The sequence below is a fragment of the Pyrus communis genome, chromosome 3 (genome assembly GCF_041283825.1).
Source record: "Pyrus communis isolate YQ-2024b chromosome 3, ASM4128382v1, whole genome shotgun sequence".
Taxonomy (NCBI): domain Eukaryota; kingdom Viridiplantae; phylum Streptophyta; class Magnoliopsida; order Rosales; family Rosaceae; genus Pyrus; species Pyrus communis.
Genome location: NC_142567.1, coordinates 11,530,844 through 11,540,892, shown reverse-complemented (window position 1 = coordinate 11,540,892; position 10,049 = coordinate 11,530,844). Strand labels below are relative to the sequence as shown.

At 37.2% G+C, this 10,049-nt stretch overlaps 1 pseudogene; it reads left to right on the top strand.

Moving 5' to 3' along the window:
- Nucleotides 1–2,766: 2,766 nt before the first annotated feature.
- LOC148697937 (pentatricopeptide repeat-containing protein At5g27110-like) lies at nt 2,767–7,980 on the top strand (annotated as a pseudogene).
- The last annotated feature ends 2,069 nt before the right edge of the window (nt 7,981–10,049 follow it).

Below are 10,049 nucleotides of genomic sequence, written 5' to 3'. Positions count from 1 at the left end.
TGCCCTTTCTTGCTCCTTTTGCCATTAGGACCTAAAAACATACGAAAATAGCTTAAAAGACTAAAATAAATAGTAATTAACTCACTAAATGCAAGGAAACAACATAACTAAGTAGCATAAATATGCTCCTATCAGGGAATGCTTATTGGAATTTGTGAGTGTGATTTTATTAATAACAGTTGGAACAAGACCTTATTGATTTGTCCTTTTGCTAATGGCGAATTCATTGTAAAGTCAGCAACTTGGTTGCAAGTTGAGCAACAAAGAGTACACCCATATGCTATGTGGAAACTTTAATTCCACAAAAGATAAAAAGGTTTTGTTGGCTTCTTTTTTGTGGGAGCCCTCACAGCCCAGACACAACGACGCAATTATCAGCGGTGCACTCTACCACTAAGCTAATAGCCTACTGTGCCTGAGGTTTAGGTATTTTCGACTTCTCATTTTTTATAGGTATGTAGATACAGATTCGAATCCCGTAAGGGATAAGTACTCAAGAAGTTTTCACAGATTGAGATTCCATAGATCTTTTCCTAATACTAGGCAAACTATGGTACGACTCACGTTGTAACAAGGGTGTTTTACACATTGCCTTTATCCTTCCCTTCCTCTTGTTGCTTGTTTTGACCTCCCTTGCAATTGTAGTTGTGGATGGTGTGGCGGGTGTCTTGATTTGGCACAACACTTTCAAATCTACTATTTGGTTCATGTGCTTTTTCTGTTTTGGGGCTGTTGTGGTGCTGCGTTGCTTTCTTTGATTTCTTGATTGGGTTTTCTCCTCCCTGGTGGTGACCTTGGTGGCTCTTGGTGGTTTGCTACTCAGTTTGGTTTTAAAGGTCCTAACAAAATAACTTATGCTTTAACAAAGAGTCTAGAACTTTTCATTGAGGTAAATAAACTAAATTGGCCCCCATTTCTTGGAAGGATGTTTGTACTCCTAAGTCTATGGAAGTCCTTGGTATAAGAAGGGTTGACCATTTTAATAATGCTTCCTTTGAAGAAACTTGCTTGGAAGGTTATTCATCATAAAGGCAATTGGTGGGTCCAAATTGTTAAGCAAAGATATTTAAGAAATAGGAGTCTGTTAAGTACTAAAGTAAAACAACATCATTCCCTGGCTTAGAGGGAGTCCTAAATTCTAGGGATATTCTTTTAATAAGTTTGAGATGGATTGTGGGAAAAGGCAAGGACATTCAGGTCTTGACTCATAATTGGGGTTTTCCTTTCCTTCTTTTCCATCTCTTACCTGAATCCCAAAGAGGGAATACTTATTGGAATTTGTGAGTGCGATTTTATTGAGAACAACAGTTGGAAGAAGACCTTATTGATCTGTCCTTTTGCTAATGGCAAATTCACTATAAAGTCAACAACTTGGTTGCAAGTTGAGCAACAAAGAATACACCCATATGCTGTGTTATTGAATAAAATGTGGAAACTTTACTTCCACAAAACATAAAAAGGTTTTACTTGCTTCTTTTTTGTGGGGGCCCTCATAGCCCAAACACAATGACGCAATTATCAGGGGGTGCACTCTACCAATAAGCTAATAGCCTGCTGTGCTCAGGATTTAGGTAATTTCGACTTTTTTTTATTTTTTTATTTTTTATTTTTTACAGGTATGCAGACACGGATTCGATTCCTGTAAGGGATATGTACTCATTCCCAGCCGCTTTAGGCTCCATACACGAGTGAGATTTCATAGATCTTTTCCTAATACTAGTCTTGTTTGTCCTTTTTGTAATATTGGTGAAGAAGATCAACAACATATTTTCATAAGATGCAAACTTTGCTCAAGAAGTTTGGAGAATATCCAGTGGCCCTTCTCCTATTAGTGTTGGGATGTATTTAATTGATTGGTTAACTCAGTTGAATGCTAGCGATGAGGTAGAGTTGTTTGATTTTAGTAGGGTTCTCCTCCTTTGCTGGCAAATATGGAATGATAGAAACAGTCTGATCTTTTGAAATAGTAAAGGTCCATCCTGCCAAAGTTGCAATGGTGGCCCCTATAGTTTGTAGAGAGTACTACAACACTAATAGAAGCCCAAGTTCAATTCATATCTCAATGTTGTTCATACATGTCCTCGCATCCTTAAATGAAATGCTCCTACTTAGAGGCTTCCACCACCAACTTTAAGGACTCCTTTAGGGGCTTTAAAAAAACAAAAAAAAAACAGTTGTAGCGCACAACATTCTCACTAAAAATCAACATGGTCCCACTCTTTGAGTCTCTATATACAATCCTCACATTTGAGGATTTATTTGAGATATACAATGAGTCCCTATATATTGGGATACTTTGAGGTCTTCAATTTCGGTTCATTGGAAGTCTTGGGTCCCTATACTTAGGGACTCTATTTAGAGCCACCATTGGATGCTCTAAGAAGCAGCATGGCCTAAGCACCAGATTAAGATCTGTATAGCCTAAGAAAAGTTGACCAACAAGGTTAACTGGTGGAGTCGTTAATCTACGAATATAATACATAACACTGTTAATCAACCAGATAATATGAGCTCTTAATTGTATCATCTATCACGTCTTCCTGTTCAAAAGACAAACAGTTAGTAATGAAAATGTTTAGACATAGAATCAATAATCCATTGTCGTCCAGCAGTTAGGATATCTGGCATTCACCTAGGAGACCTGGGTTCAATTCCCGGCAATGGAATTGTTTAAATTTAAATTTTTATTTTTAAAATTCTAATTTAAATGTCAAGGCCTTATGTTTGTTGGATCAATCTTCTAACAGCAAACATTGACGAAGGGAGATGGCTGAGGAAACTAGCTGTTTCACATGCGTGGCCACCGCCGTCGCTGACTGTGGTGCCGTCGGTATTCCTCTAAAACACCCTTCACAAATCATCTCCAAAACCCTAACTTATATCTTCTATTTATTATTTTTCTCTGTTGAATATCTTGAGTTTGTGGAATCATTATTTTGTTCTTTTGAGTACGATACTTTTTTCATCTGGGGTTTTGAGATTTTGTTTGTAGGAGAATTTTGGACCATGTAAATGCTTGTTATTTGGTTTCTTTAGATGGGCATGCTTTGTAGGTATTCTTATTTTTTTGTTGTCACTTGTAAATTGGGGCTGTTTCTGTCACTTTTCTTGGGTTTTCAGTGAATGGGGTTGAAACATGCTCACATTCTTGTTTTGAAGAAAGGAGGTATATCTAAATCTATTTTCTTCAGTTTCCGTGTCGTGCCGATGGATATTCAGATGGTAGGCTCTTGTTGAATGAATTTGTTTTTGATGTTTTCACAAATCTCTGATGAATCCAGCACACTGTCTTAGGAACACCAAAAAAGGATGAGAGTTAATAGAGGGTTACTAACCTCATCTTTTATGGTCTAACTTTGATCCCATTTTGGTTTGTGGTTCAAGAATATGAGATTATTGTAGAACAATTTAATTTGTCAAGTTTTGCTGTTATTCTGCTGAATATGCAGATGAAAGAATCTTGCATATGCACTTTCTATAACCCATTCATGTCTTATCAGTCTTCTAATTCGACGATGACAAGTTTTTTGTACTCTAACCTGGAGTGGAATTCAATTTATATGTGGTATTGAAATGCTATATAATGTTGAACATTTGGGTCAAGTGAAAACGTAGAAGCGGTTGGATCGAACCAATTGAAAACAAAAAAAAAATATTTCTTCTACTAGACCTTTCACAGTGACAATCAATTCGCTTCATCTTTAAATAAGCGTCTTTTGCGGGACTACTTTACCTTAAGGGGTTTTGGATTATTAATAATGGAAGGTCATTGTTCATATTTATATTATTTTACCTCTAGCAAAATTCCTAGAGCATTTTCGTCCTTGATTAAATGAAAACTAGGGTGGAATTAATAAACTGAATACTCTTAGTGAGCTATGTCGAGAAAAATGGGCTGACTTTTGTTCCATTTTGTTGTATAACTATGTTTCGGGTTCATGATTTAAAAGTTTGATTGGGGTGATTTGCACTGTTTTATTTACTCATATTTCTATGTTCAGGTGCAGAGTTTGGTACATATGAGGCTCAATGGTTTAATACTGTAAGGTTTAAGGAGCATCTTGGGCTGAACTTCAGCTTGTGAGTTTTCGGTCAAAACAATATTCTTCTACACTCTCATCGCCTTTTTTCTACTACATCTTGAATGGACACCAAAAAACTATTATGTCTCTTAAGAATGTGTATTAGTTCCAAGTCGTTAAAGCAAAGCAAGCTCGTCCACCAAAAGATTTTCACCCTAGGCTTACAGAATGACCCTGCTCTCTGCAAAAACCTGATATACTTTTATTTCTCTTGCCGTTTTTATGACTTTGCAAAGCTTGTTTCCCAGTCCATTGAGAACCCATCCAGTATTTCCTTGTGGAATGGCCTCATGACAGCTTATCCCAAGAACTTCATGTTCAACAAAGCTCTTGACCTCTTTGGCAGTTTGTTACACTACCTTTATCTGTCTTGATAGTTACACTTATCCAAGTGTCCTTAAGGCCTGTGGTGCATTGGGTGAAGTTGGTTTGGGAAAAATGATCCATAACCATTTGATGAAGGTTATAGTACACATCATGCTTAATCTTGGTGGACATGTGAATGAATGAAGAAATTGCTATGCATACATCCTGCCATGTGATTTCTTTGGTTATTTGAAGTTTTCTTGTTCTTAATGGATTCCTACTTGCTAATCTAAGTTGAACATCACAACTAGGTTGCGTATTAGGAGTACTTGATCACAACGACACATCAAATGGATGATCATAAATAAGTAAAACGAACCCTAGTTGCATATTGGAGAGTTGAATGTGTTTTGACTTAATTTTCATGGAATTGACTTCTAATGGTGAAATCGGTATCCCTAGTTCCATTTCCATTGTTTCTGAATCATTCTATTATTCATACTTACATTCTCTTGCATTTTAAGTTACTTTACTTCTCAAATCAAAATCAAAACTCAATTTGTTAGTTTCATTGTTTAGTTAGGGTTCACATAAAGCTAGTAATTTGTAGAGGTCTAATCAGTTCCTGTGGTTCGACACCCTTACTTGTGCCATTATACTATCCTTATATTTGCACTTGAAAGGAACACAACAATTCCTTTGTTTGTTCTGCTTTTGTGAATATGTATGGAAAATGCGAATGTTTAGATATGGCAAAACAAGTTTTTGAGCAAATCCCAATAAAAATGTAATTTCTTGGAATTCTATGATCACAACATACAGTGTATCAGGTGACAGTAGAACATGTATCCAACTTTTTAGAAGGATGAATGATGAAGGAACGAGTCCCACGTTAACTACTTTTAGTAGCATACTGTTGGCCTGTTCAAGGTCAGCCCAACTACAGCATGAAAAATTCATACATGCGTTTATTATAAGAAACAATATTGAGGCACAGTAACTATTATCTTGTCGGCTTGTTCGCAACTTGCAGCACTGGAAAAGGGTAAAAAGATTCACAGAACTCTCATTGATAGTGAGTTGGAAACCAACGAGATAGTGATGGGGGCTCTCCTTGATATGTATGCTAAATGCGGTGTGGTGTATGAAGCACTTAATGTTTTTAATAGATTACTAGATAGAGATCTTGTGTCATGGACCTCCATGATCACTGCATACGGAACTTATGGTCAAGCTTTATATGCTTTAAAGCTTTTTAGTGAAACGCAGTAGTCCAATGCAAAGCCTGATAGACTTACTCTTCTTGCGGTTCTATCTGCTTGTAGTCTGATGTGATATAAAATAACACACAAACTTAAACCCTCTTTTTGATAGTTGTAGTATGTGAAAGTAGGGATCATTCTAGGTCGGAGATCAGGAGGGATGCTAATCTACACAAATTAAACTCTAAATCACTAAACTAGACTCAAAAACAGGAAACTAAACTTAAAACTACTCAAAATAAGCTAAATTGATTCAAAACACACAAACTAAGTTAAATTGACTCGAAACAGGAACTAAAAGGAAGTTTGGACGAAAATTAAACTAAAAAGACTCAGAATATTAAATGAGGGGTTGTTTTGAAGAATTAAGATTTAAACAAACAAACTTGCAGAAACAAACTAAAGGGTACGAAATTGGGTGAATTAAGGGGGTGAAAAGCTAGCTACAGGGTCCTTCTCCACACATAACACATATGCATACAAATCGATTTCCAGTTATTCTTCCTATAAACCATGAATGACAATGCCCCAAGTTAACTGTGAACTGCACAAATTAACCATCAGATTTTCCTAAATTCATTGAATTGGACTCAGCGACGGAACCAAATTATTCTTATCAAGTTCCCTACATGAACTGCATAATAGAGATACATATCAAAGATCATTAAGTTCTGTGAAAATGATAAGCATTGACATGGCATTCGTAACTATGAACTACATGATACTCATGCCAGGAATTTACTAAACGAGATCGTGACTAGCAACCTCCACTACTTGTAAATATAAGTTCATAACTATTAGGTGAAACTCCCTTATATTTTAGCATCAAATTCATGCATGCAAACTAAGTGGGCCCCCTTAATCAACACACAAGAATAAGTTATCAATCAAACAGTTAATTAAATTGCATTCACGATTTATGAAACAATAATTTGATGTAATCAATTCATAACACATATATGTTCATGTCTTCGAATTCACCTCTAGCTAAAACGGAATTAGTTCCATATATTTATCATAACTGAAAACCAAATTAAAACAAACATTGAACTAAAACTAAGGATAGAATACACCTAGAAATGCTCCAGTAATCCAAAGGCCTTAGATGGCAGGTCATGGCACAAAGCTCTTCTTCTCCTTCCTTGCTAAGCTGCGGCACAAATGTGTTTTTTTTATTTTAGGCTCTTGTGTGTGGTCCCCTGAATTGTACGGCATTGTGGTGTATTTATAGGCTACAGGCACACAACATACGGTAGTTTTGGAGAAGGATTTGACACTCCAAAGGTTGTGTTGGAAAAGGATTGCACAACACAAACCAACAAGGACAAGGATCCAAGGTGTGGCACCCTTTTAGGAAAAGGTAAAGCCTTCTAGAAATCAGGTTTTTAGATGTCCTAATATGAATATAACTCCTCCTTGCAGCTGGAATGAAGGTAGAGTAGGATTAGGATAAGGTTAGGATAATATAAGATAAGGTTTTGGATAATGTTCCTTCCTTTTAGCTGATTCCTTATCTTCTATGTCTTGAATTAGTTTCTCCATCTCTTTAGCACATTCCTAGCTTCATTTGAACTTCAAAAATGTCCATCCACCTCGCTCCATGCATGTGCTATCCATTCCAAGTCCAAAACTGCTATAAAATGCTCAAAATTGCCTTTTTTTTTTTGCCACTTTTGCCATTTGAACCTACAAACACATGAAAATAGCTTAAAACACTCTAATAAATATAAAATAACTGAGTAAATGCAAGGAAATAGGCTAACAAAGTCGCATAAATATGCTCCTATCATAGCCATGTGGGACTAGTTGACGATGGTTGTCACTATTTCAGTCAGATGATCACTGATTATGAAATTAAACCTAGAGTAGAGCATTATTCTTGTTTGATGTATCTTCTTGGGCGTGTTGGAAGATTGGATAAAGCATATCAAATTTTGCAAAGAAATCCAGAAATTAGGGAGGATGTTGACTTGTTAAGCACACTATTTTCTGGTTGTCATTTGCACAAAGATCTACATTTGGGTGTGAAAATTGTAGGATTGTTAATTGAGAAGAATCCCGATGATCCTTCAACTTATGTTATGTTATCAAATATTTATGCTTCTGTAAAGAAATGGAATGAAGGGTGGAAGGTGAGATTAAAGATGAAAGAATTAGGATTAAGGAAAAATCTGGGCTGTAGCCGGATTAAGATTAACAAGAGGATCCAACCTTTCTTTGTTGAAGACAAATCCCACTCACAATCAGAAATGGTATATGAATGTCTCGTAAGTCTTGCGAGTCACATGGAGAAAGATGAGTTGTTTCCAAATAGAGCAGTAGGTATATGATATACTATAGAGAAAACAATCTGTATATTCTTGCTGGAGAACTTAAGACATGTTGAGAATCCCTGGTACATGATTCATGGAAGCAAGGAGATGTAATATGGAACTTTGCTTCTGGTTTATCGTCAAATTTGGTACTCCGATCTAAGTCAAAGGTGGAGGTGAAACTATTGATAATGATACTGTTGGAAAGGAATTTGATAAGGGTTTAAGATAAGTGGCCAACTGTAACAGGCCGTCCCTAGAAATTATGAATTTTATAATTTTAATAAGTGAAGTTACGAAAATGCCCTTTAAGGCAAAGTGTTGACTCTTGTTGACTGCTGTGTCGTGTCATGTATGAATCATTTTCTTGGCGTATTTTTGTAGTACTTATTTCTACGGACGCGTGGGCGCAAACACGACGTGATTTAGAGTTATAACGAGAAAGTTATTAACGTTTAAAATTAGGGATGAAATGGTAATTTTAATTGATTTGAAAGGCTCCAGATTTTTGGAGCAAATATCTGTGAAGCCACATATGTGGTTGGGATAAAAGGGAAGAAAGAAACGGATGGCTGGGATGAGAAGGAGAGAAAAGAAAGGAGATGAGGGGTAGGATCAGACCCATTCAGAAATTAGAGTAAGGAGGGAAATGAGGGAACAAATCTCCCCTCTTTTCTTTGTTGGACCCGTGTACCCATGCCACCCAACCTGTTTGGCCGGGGTTATTTCGACCAATTTTCACCCAATTGTCCGGTGATTCATGTCAAATTAACACTTAGGAAACACTCCATGACCTTTCCTCTATGAATTACAATCCAAAATTTATGAAGTTTGACCTTGATTTGATGAAAACCGTACCCCTGGGCACGATGAACCTGTGTATTCGATCCTCCAAATCTAAAGTGATTTCATCCAATTACTGCCACCATTAGACTCTCCTTAAGGTCTAGAACAAAGCCCAAACAAGTTTTGGAGCGTCGGGTTCGATTTGAGGACGAATTGGATAACACCCAATTTAAGGGTTCCATATGGTTCAAGCTAAATTGGGGCTTTTCCCGGCCAAATTGGCCTTAGTTACAGGCGCCGATCGCTCGGGACGCCTCGATGGTTGTGCTAGGAAGTTGTAGCATAGTGTTTGGGCCCAAAATGTTATTGGGCCAAGCGTTGATTTGGCCTAAAGATTTTCCAAGTGTACTATATGGGTTGCTTGGTGGTCCTAAGCTGTTCAGCAAGGGTGGTTGAGTCCTATTGCAAGAAGAAGTAGTTTGGATGAGCAGATAGGTCAAAAAAGTCCTACTACGATAAAGGGTCTTAGTGCAATAAGGATTCTCGACCAGCAATGAATATGGCCTCAAAAAGGGGTGAGATCAAAGTCCTAATAAGAATAGGATTGGTCGAGATAGAGTTGGAACATAATAAGAAGTCTTAATCCAGGTATGGTTTCAGCTCGATCTTAAGGAGGATTTGTTGCTATAAATACAAGGCATCTTGTAATAATTAGGGCCCCTTGAATTCAACACACAATTGCCCTACGCAAACCTCTCAAACATCTTGAGAATTTTTATTTTCTTTTTTTACCAACACACCTTCAGTTTGGATAAACAGCACTGTGAAGGCAACCAGTGAACATCTTCAATTTGGATAAACAACACTGTTGCCGTATAATCAGCCGATCGAGGAGCACCTTCTGTTTGAATAAACAGCACTGCGTTGAGGCTGACTGGTTACCTATCTAAGTCTCTGTCAAGAAGGGTTTCCGAATCTTTATTGGCAGAGGTCATCTTATTAGCCTTCTCGACGAAGTAAGGTGTTACGAGTTACGACATTCAGCACATTGTACGCCGAGTGATTTTATGATTGGATACTCGCAAGTGAGTTTCAGAGTTCGGCATTCTGACGGCTGAACCATATTTACCATCAAGACATACATCAGCTTTGAGTATTTGTGTCCATACAGTCTGGTGTCGATTCAACGTGCTTATACTCTCACGAATATAATCATTGTGATCGAATCTGATGCCGACGATTCGTGAACTTTGTAGAATTAGCAGCCTTGTCTTCAGGCTCGAGAATCTGTTCCTTCCTTG